General features: G+C 38.9%; 1 pseudogene; it reads left to right on the top strand.

Annotated features, from left to right (window-relative positions):
* Positions 1-452: 452 nt before the first annotated feature.
* LOC125396290 (putative vomeronasal receptor-like protein 4) lies at positions 453-1,300 on the top strand (annotated as a pseudogene).
* The last annotated feature ends 9,319 nt before the right edge of the window (positions 1,301-10,619 follow it).

The following is a 10,619-nucleotide window of genomic DNA, read 5'->3' as shown; positions in this document are numbered from 1 at the left end:
TTAAGAGGGAAATAAAAACAAAGAGAAAAAAGATGAATTTTGTTAGGGGAAATTTGCAGTTCAATTCATTTATGATGAGAGTTAACTATGTCAGTCCATGCATATGGACAGGCAGACAGACAAACAGACACACACACACACACACACACACAAATACACATTTTAACAAGTCAATTTTGCTAATATAGAGCTCAAACATATCTCCTTTAAAACTTTAGAGTTTTATTCCAGTCACCAAGCTCACCTGTCAGAGCACACACACAACTTAGAGTCCACAGGGAAGAGGAGGAGTTAAGGGCCCCAGTCTACATCAGCACATGTGTCCATCACTGACTCTCGTACACCAGAAAATGCTATTATGTGAAATGTTTTTCAGATAAATGTCTAGCATTACTGATGCTTTATGGAAAAAAAACCTCTTTGTATACTGAATACAAGTTTTTCAACCCAGAAAGGAAGAAATGCTTTTGAAATTTATTAAGCAAATAGTTTTCCTCTTCATGACTGTGTTTGGAACTCTGGGAAACATTTATGTTTTTGTGAATTATATGTTCAGTTGGTGCAGAGGCCCTGAGAAGAAACCCATACACCTTATTCTCATCCACTTGGCTTTAACAAACACCATAATTATTCTTGTAAACGGATTGCCAAAGACAATGGCAGCTTTTGATTTTAGAAACTTCCTAGATGACATAGGATGTAAGATCTTCATTTACCTGTCAAGGGTGGCCCGTGGGGTCTCCATCTGCACCAGCGGTCTCCTCACTGTGGCCCAGGCCATCATCATCAGTCCCAGAGCATCTGGGTGGAGGAGGCTCAGACCAAAGTCTGCATGGCACATCCTTCCATTCTTTTCATTCTTTTGGATACTCAATGCTTTAATAGGTATGAACCTAATCCATTCCATCACAAGTACAAGCCTGAATATATCACAGTTTAAGAGTGAAGACAACTATTGTTATTTTATGCTAGAAAGTCAGAAAACAAAATGGATTGCTCTCCCTCTCATGGTCCTGAGAGATGCTGTGTTTCAGGGAGCCATGGGAGGCGCCAGTGGCTACATGGTATTTCTTCTCCACAAGCACCACCAGCATGTCCTCTACCTTCAGAACTCCAAGCTTCTCTACAGAACTCCCCCTGAGCTGAGAGCTGCTCAGAATGTCCTCCTTCTGATGCTCTGTTTTGTTTTCTTCTATTGGACTGACTGTGCTTTTTCTCTATTTTTAAGTCTCTCTTTAGCAAAAAAACACTTGGTGGGAAATATTCAAGAATTTATAACCCTTGGTTATGCAACTTTTAGCCCTATTGTGTTGATTCACAGGGATAGACTACTCCCTGAGTGCTGGTATGCTGAGTGGGAGAATTCAAGAAACTATTTCTCCCATTTTTCTGTGCAATGAATGTGGATCAACTTTCAGTTCTACAATATTGTGCATAAGTCAAAATATTACAAAGTAGCATAAGCTTGTCTTTATTCTCAGACTATCTTTCTAGAGTCTCGAGTCTTAAGCAGAGAGAAGGGGTGACCTTAGCAAAATATAAACCTCATTCTCTTTATTGCCACACTATGAAGGGACTTTATTCTTTAAACTTTTTCGTTTTTGTATTCATTCCTTGTGTATGAATAGTCCTGTATTATTTTTGTATATTTTGTGTGTGCTTGGTGCCTCTAGATGCTGGAAGATTCCATCAAATGGCTTGTTACTGACTGGAATAAGACTTAGGGTTCTGAACCAAAGTATGTTTTCTAGGAATTGAACCTGGATCCTCAGCAAAACCAGATAGTACTCTTAAGTGAACCATCTCTCAAGAATTGAGAGATTTTAATTGGGATTTGTAAAACTGATTTATTACTACCATGACTGGAAGCATAAAGATGCATTTTGTAAATTTTATAAAAATTCAAGTGATTTAATTCTGTTAGTCCAAAAAATTCAATATCTGGTACCTGACACTGTTTTTGCTAAATTTTAGTACCACAAGGCTATTTAGGGAATCTTCAATGTCTGTCTATAAGATTTCATCCATAGAGAAGATTTTTACAAAATTGAATTGTGAAAGGCTGACATGTACTGCACAGTCAGTCCCTAAATGACCAATGCTCAGTCACAGCACTTAAATGCCCTGAAACTTCTCACTGGTCTTATATTCGTGAACATTCTCTGCAGGAATAAACACTGTATATAAAGGATGAACTGGTTAATGAATTCCCAGTTAAGTTTAATTTTTATCTGTCTATAGCTTCTATGCTGAGTGATAAAATGTGAATTTGCCTTTTTTCAAAATACCTAAATAAATGTACATGGAAGGTGACTGACCCTCTGTGTTGAAAAGCTAAGTTTTCAGTGCAGGCTACCTAAGAGTATTGATGAAGATGTGATGCCGAAGAGTGTTTCAAGTTTTTAATAAAGGGTTCACCTTTAAAAAATAAATAAAGAAAAAAGAAAACCGACGGAGGCTTGTTTGCAGCTGCCCTTTGTTAACGCCGGGTGCTCTGTACACACTATCCAGCTGTTTGTCACCAGAGCTCCAGAGGGTCTGATTCTACACTAATTTAAATGAAGGATGTCAGATGTGACACTTAAGTTTTTAAAAATTAAGGCATAAACCTAACTCTAATGTGCAATATTCCTTTACACTGTGTATATATGCCACTGTGATTAGTTTAACAAAGAATCTGCTTGGCCAATAGATGGACAGGTAGAGGTTAGGTGGAACTGGCAAACTAAAAGAGATTTCAAAGAAGAAGGGAAAGAGTCTCAGGAGTCTCAAGGAGATGCAGAGGAAGCAGAAGATGAACTTGCCTACTGAGTATAGGTACTGAGCCAGGTGGCAGAGTGTAGACAAGAAATATGGGTTAATTCAAAACATGAGAGTTAGCTAGTAAGAACCCTGAGATATTGGTCAAGCATTTATAATAAGTCTCTGTGTGGCTATTCGGGGAGCAGCTGACAGGACAGAGCTGATTGGCTGTCTGGACAGACAACTCTGCCTACATCTAACAATTGTACAATTTTCTTTTCAGTTATCATATCCACAACTATTTTTCAGATATGTCACATTCGATTAAAACTGTTATAACAGGTACACCGCAGTTCTACTCTACCGTGATAAGTACATATTTTTCTTGATTACACTCTATATACAAAACTCTATATATTACACTCTATATACAAAAGTGAGTGATTTGTATTATATTGTACTATAGTTTATTAATTAAATTGGTTTTCTAGTATAAAGATTTGTTTTTATTTATGTGTATGTGTCGTTGTCTGTGTGAGTATGTGCCACATTTTAACAGGTACCCAGAAAAGGACACTGGGTCCTGAGGAACAAGAGCTACAGGTATTCATGGGTCCTAGATGTGAGTGCTGGGTAAGGAACCAGGGTTTTCTACAAGAGAAGCAGGTCTCCTAACCATCCCTCCAGCTCCTTCTCACATTTCTCATGTAGTGTGACGTGTTTGTAGGGAACATCTACTACTTTGAGTCTCACCCTCTTCTGTTACATAGAGGACCAGACTAATGAACAATTTATCAGTCAGTCTGTGTAATTTGACTCAAAAGGAAGCTATGTATGAACATGGATAAAGAGTGAAGAAAGATGTGTTATGTCTTAATGATGAAAAGTTTGTTCAACATTAAGAATAGAGAGGGTTCAGGAGAGATGTCCCATGGTAAAAGCATCTACTGACAAAATAGACAACCTGATATTTGATATTCTCATAAAGAAGACTGACTTCCACATGTTGTCCTCTGACCTCCACATGCATGCTATGACACATGCATAAACACACAAATAAACTGTAAAATAATTAAAAACGTTTTGCTTGGTGGTATTTCGGACAAGACACTGACCTATGAATGCAATAGAATATCATTAGGGGTCATTTTATTACTACATTTTTTTCCTTTTTTAAACCAGTCATACTTGGTTTTACTCTAGATCCCTTGGCAATCTGTTCTCAGATTCTTGGTCACATTAGCAGTATGAGACATGGGTTTCAACTCATGGACACCGTAAGTCGAATCCCTCATCGGTTGGTTACTGCCACAAGCTTTGTTTCACCATTACCATTGACTTTTCTTGCAAGCAGGCAAGACACCATTGCACATAAAAGGTCTGTGGCTGGGTTGGTGTTTATGTTTCTCTTTTGAACGCATACAAAGTACATTCCTGCACCAAAGAAGTTGAAACACAGGGGTAAGGCCTGTATGTAGGCAATGACTCCACTTGTCCAGTTTAATGAGCTAAGCAGCTGTTGTCTTCAGCAGTGGGGCCTTGCTATGAGTTTGTGAGGAACAACCTACAGTCTTAGCAGCAGCCTGGGTTGTTTGGATTTTCTTCATGCCCATTTGGCCAACAACTCTTATTTTTTAATTTCAATTAATACTGACATATGTTATATATAGCTTTGTTTCCACGTTTCTGGATTCTCCTTTCAATAGGAAGGACAAAAATCCTGGTTTTCTCAAAATCTATCATTTCATTTATACAGAAGCATGTTTAGCTTCTGTTATGTGGCAGTTGCACCTATATGTATAAAGACACCATGATTCAAGGCACAGATTAAGAGCCATAACCTTGAACTCACCTCCCAAGGCAACCCTGTGGTACTCTCTTCCAAGAACACAATGATGATACCATTGTTTTTAATCTAAGTCCTGAACCCACCTTTATTTACATCATGTTGCATTTGGGATGGGAAGGGCTTCCTAGGAACTAGCTTGAAAAACACACAGAAGGACCACTCTTAGACACCACTAAGTTAAAAAAGTGTCCTTAAAGTTTTGTAAGTAAAAATTACTTTTAGAATAAAGTCAGTATTGGAGAGGCATTTATATTTTAAGTCCCGCATGAAATTTAAAGTACTTAATTGGTAGGAATGAAAGAATCATTTACAGAAAAGTACTTTACACAGACAGGGACAAGTAGAACAAGGGACTTTAAATCATTCTGGCCCATGTTTGAGACTTGCTCAGAAAGCAGAATCTTCAGTGCTTAGCCTCATTTATTCTTCTCCTGTGCAATGAGGGATTTTGGAATGAAAAGCACGACACCTGGTCTATGTGTCAGAAATAGGTTCTGCCCAGGTCACAGTTTGGCACTTTGAAATGATGAAAACCAGTCAGAAGAGGGAGGGCTCTCTGTACACAGAAACTTAAGTTAGTTGTTCATTTTCTCACCTCTTGTTTTTCTTGTCAAAAAATAATTAAACCACAATTAATCTTGAAATAACTGCTGAACAAAATAGATGGAGTAATTGTTGAGAGAGAGGGAAGCTGTATTTGAGGGACTGGAGCTCAGCAGAGGCCTCCCTTCCCCTGATACTGTGACCACATGAAACTGGAAGTCTGCAACACCTGATGCAAGCCTAGAGCCCCACAAATCCTGACAATACAAATATGGCAGGTGTCACCTTCCCAGAGCTGCTCCAGATCCTGTCTGCACCACAGAGGTTCAGGTGAGTTCATGGAGGTAAGACCTTCAATCCCCTCAGCTGTGCCATGGAGAGTTTCATTAAAGCAGAAGAGTCTCTCTGACTAATCCAGGCAGCAGTAAACCTCAGGACCTACACTTTCCATCTGTCCCTGGCACCAGAAAGATCAAAGGAGACCAGTTCCTGTAGACACAGAGATGGAACAGAAATGCTGAGGCCTCGCTAGCCATCCTCAGCTGGAATATCATGACAGAGCTCTGTCTGCGTTTTTGCCTAAGTTACCTTTCTAAATGGAACAATAAGATAGATAAGATTTTCAGATGTTTGTAAACCCTGGAGAATATCATGATTCATTCCTGTAATGTCAGCATTAGAAAGACTGAGACAACAGAAATGTTTAGTGCTAGTCTGCTTTACAGAGGGCGATTCTCTCTCAAAAATAACTAGATAGATGAAGGACAAAAACATTTTTCTTTCGGGTGTTATTTAGCCAGCACTGTGCTTTCCACGGTGTCACTAGTGTGTGTAACACTTACACTTTTCTCTTTTGATGCATTTTCAAGTTTCTAATATTGACATAGTTTTACAATGGCCTTCTAATTCCCAGTTTGATGTTTTGCTGCCTGTATCCATCCTTAAAGGCTCTCGATTTTATCACATACTATTTTAAAACTTGTCTTAAATTCAGTCATTGTATTCCTTGCTGGGTGAAGAATATAACACTCAGTGTAACAGTTATCATTACCATCTTGAGAACTCTGCTATTTAGAATCCAGGCTGTGGAGGAGGAAACAACCTGAAACAGCTCATCTTATGTTTATCCCATGCTAAACAGCAAAGAACAACGATGGTTTTAGTTTGGTTTGTTTGCCTGCTTGCTTGTTTCTTTTAGAGAAAACCAGGATGGATGGATATAACTTACTTCGGGTTTTTGGGAGTTAGACTGATCCTGGCATCACACATCCATTTAAACACAAGTCCATCCTGTCTTTCAAATTCATTTGCTTTAGCATTTCCCAAATAATGTGGAAGATGAAACACTTCTTCATCTACTGACAGTGACTTCAGTAGAAAGGAATCAATTATCAGAAGATCAGAGACTTGTCTCAAATATGACTTAAAGCTTGGAAAAGGAAAGAGAGGATTAGAAAAGTAGTAATCTCCCCAAAAGCAAGGATTAAACAAACAGAAAAGTGCTTATATCTTTCATCAGTACTTGAGTGAACTGACAACAGGGATTTTGACAGATTTCAATCACTGAAAAAACACTTAATTTTTTAAATCTAAATATGTCAGTAAATGCTGATGTGCTGCCAAGGACCATCCTCAACAAAAATACCTCTTGCCTGGGTAGGAACATGGGAATTTAGAAATAAAACTAAAGAATACAGAGACTCAGAACAAAAACCATAGAAAGTATTAGGAGTGCATTCCTGTGAGTACTGAAAATCACCTGCATTTATTTTTCTACAGCTTTTATACCCAAAGTAAACAGGGGAGGAGATGGAGAGTTGGGAGAGAGGAGTTAACAAAAGACTTTATTAACATGATATGTAGGACAACTCAAAAAGTCAATTGATTTATCACTCTGAGATATCAAAACATTAACATCTTGTTGTTTAAGCAGTAAGCTGTTCCAGACCATGGATGCTGAAGGCAACCACTCCCCAGAGGACCTCATAGTTACAAAAGAAGGAGCAGAAGTCCATTTGCATTTCTTGAACACCTGTCAGGGTGACATGGACCTACTTGAAAGAGCTCTTTTAATGTTCAAAGAACCAAGCAATCAGATCCTGAGTTGAGATGTGCAGCTAAGCTTGTTGACCCTTTTAGCAAACTCCAACTCTCTGACCGCAAGACAAGGTGAAAATGGGCCCACATTTTTGGGCCTCCACAATTCCTTCCTTTTCTATTAATTTTAATAAAGCCTGCAATTTTGCAGCAGGATAGGTGATCATATCTGCCTAAGCTGAGCACTTTCCTATATCCCAGACTTGTCTTTGATACATGTATTTCAATTATACATGTCTATGTCTTAAGGGCCTGGGAGGAAAAACGATCAATCCTGTCAATGATTGCTGACCTTTGTAATCAAAGGTTAGGGGGAAAAGTTCCTCTGGGATCTCTCTCTCTGAGGGAAATTTTTGTTAAGAGAGTTTATCTGCATTTAGATAATGTTTTGTGAATAAACATGCTCCTACAGTCTTTTAATTAAAGGGAGGAGGATCACCAGGGTTGAAATGCCCTTTTTAATTGGTCTAGAGTGTTTTTTTTTAACACTTTTTTGTCATATTAAAATCTAAATTTTTTATTAAATATGTCAAATTTAAGCCCTCATAGGAAGCGTCAAACATTTTTAAAATATTTTATGGTGAACTAAAGCAGTTACAAATGTTACCAGGTAAATACTATAATTTTAGAGTGGAAATTAGTGATGAACTCGTAATTTGTCACATTACAATTTTTGAAAAACCATTTTAATTAAAAGACAAGAAAAGGTTTTTTTGATGGGTGAAGTCCAACCACATTGCTCTTTTAAGTAATTGTCTCAGTCTCTGAGCAGCAGCAAAACCCTTAGGCTCCCCTCCTCTTATTTGAAGAGGAGCATTAGTCATTCCTTGGAACGAGTCCTTTTTCCCGAGGGGAAAATTGAGGTCTCAGATTTTAGGTCCCATGTTTTAACAGTAGATTGAATACCATACTGTCAAAATGAGTTCTGTGTCACAAAGAGTAAAACAGTCAAATGGTTAGTCTGTATTTTGGTATGGCTCCAAGGTAAACAGGACTCACTAGGTCTGGAAATCTGTGTAGCAAGTCCATCAAGAGGCTAGGAATCACCAGTTGTCACCATGATCTTTTTTTCTGCTTCTTGTTACTGCAGTAAATGGTTGTCAAGATTATTGGTTTAGGTACCCTTTTCTGGGCCTGCATCATGGTGGTATGAAGAGGGCAGGATTATGGTCTTAGGAACCTCTTTTTGCTTTTCTTTATGGAGGCATTAGTAGCTGTGATATCATCAGGGCTGGCATTCTCTGTACATCTGCATATCCTGACTACCTGTCAGGATGGCACAGATCTACTTAAATAAACTATTTTAATATCAAAAATAAAACAATCAGGCAGGCAGGGAGACTTCTGACCAGTGAGGGGCTCTGATCCTGTACCAGAAGATACAATGGAAGGATAAGTGTGCTGTTCCTGACCGCCACACAAGTTCGGTTAGGGAACACACAATATTCCCGCCATCCTTAACTCCCTGGCTACTCCAAAGGGTCAGCTTCCCCCAGCTAAACCCTCTCTCCTGCTACACCATCCCAGCTTTCTGCCTGGAACCTCTACCCTTCCCCTCTCCCTTTCTCGGGGCTTAAATTCCTCCATCTCAGCCGGGGTGGGCGCCGCGGGCCGGGACAGGCAGTGAGTGCAAAGGGACGGGAGTCCCTTTGTTCTAATAGCCTGCCTGCAGCAAGCTAAGGCTGCAGGTAAAGTGATTCCTGGATAGCAAGGGGCACTAATCCAGTAGAAGAAGACCCAGCGGAGGGAAGAGCCATTGGAGAGCATCTGAAGGAAGAGATGGGCAGGCGCCAAGGCAAGAATTCCTCCAATAATCTGAAAAACAACATGAAAACACCAGATCCCAGCGATCTTACGACAGCAGGACTTGAGCACCCTATTCCGGAAGAAGTGGAAAACAGTGTCATTATGAAAGCAATAGAGTCTCTTAAACATGGTATGAATAACTCACTTAAAGAAATAGAAGACAAATATAACAAAAAGATGGAAGAAATGAGTAAAGAAATGGAAGACAAATATAACAAAAAGTTTGAAGAAATGAGTAAATTCGTAAATGATACCCTGGGAAACCAAGAAAAAACAATCAAACAGGTAATGGAATCAGTTCAAGAATTGAAAACTGAAATGGAGGCAGTGAAGAAAACACAAACTGAGGGCCGGCTGGATATGGAAAATCTAGGTAAACAAACAGAGACTTCAAGAACAAGCATAACCAATAGAATACAAGAGATAGAAGAACGAATCTCAGATTATGAAGACACCATAGAGAAAATAAACACCCTGATCAAAGAAAACAGCAAATCCAACAAATTCTCATCACAAAACATTCAGGAAATATGGGACATAATAAAAAAAAAAACCAAATCTAAGAATAATAGGAGTAGAAGAAGGAGAAGAATTGCAGATCAAAGGTCCAGAAAATATATTCAACAAAATTATAGAAGAAAACTTTCCCTCCTAAAGAGTGATAATCCTATGAAGGTGCAAGAAGCATACAGAACACCGAATAGACTGGATCAGAAAAAAAATCCCCTCGCCATATAATAATCAAAACACAAAGCATTCAGATTAAAGAAAGGATATTAAGAGCTGCAAAGGAAAAAGGTCAAGTAACCTATAAAGGTAAACCTATCAGACTTACACCAGACTTCTCTATGGAAACCATGAAAGCCAGAAGGTCCTGGATAGAGGTACTGCAGAAACTAAGGGACCATGGATGCAAGCCCAGACTACTATACCCAGCCAAGCTTTCATTCACTATCAACGGAGAAAACAAAATATTCCAGGATAAAAACAAATATAAACAATACGTAACTACTAATCCAGCCTTACAGAGAATATTAGAAGGAAAATTACATCCCAAGGAATCCAACATTGCCAACACTGCCTACAATAACTCAGACATCTAGCGACCCTTCACTAGCACAACCCAAAGAAGGAAAACACATACACTCTACTACCTCCCAAAAAAATGACCGGAGTCAACAACCACTGGTCATTAATATCTCTTAATATCAATGGACTCAATTCACCTTTAAAGAGGCACAGACTTAGAGATTGGATACGAAAACAGGATCCAACATGCTGCTGTTTACAAGAAACACACTTCAACCACAAAGACAGACACCTACTCAGAGTAAAGGGTTGGGAAAAGGTTTTCCAAGCAAACGGACCTAAGAAACAAGCGGGTATGGCCATTCTAATATCTAACAAAATCGACTTCAAACTAAAGTCAATCAGAAGAGATGGAGATGGACATTTCATACTCATAACAGGAACAACTCATCAGGAAGAAGCCTCAATCCTGAATATCTATGCCCCTAATATAAAGGCACCCACATATGTAAAAGAAACTCTTCTTGAACTCAAGGCAGTCATCAAACCACAC

Source organism: Myodes glareolus, chromosome 14 (assembly GCF_982192425.1).
Source record: "Myodes glareolus chromosome 14, mMyoGla1.1, whole genome shotgun sequence".
NCBI lineage: Eukaryota > Metazoa > Chordata > Mammalia > Rodentia > Cricetidae > Myodes > Myodes glareolus.
This window is presented reverse-complemented; position numbering and strand designations above follow the sequence as displayed.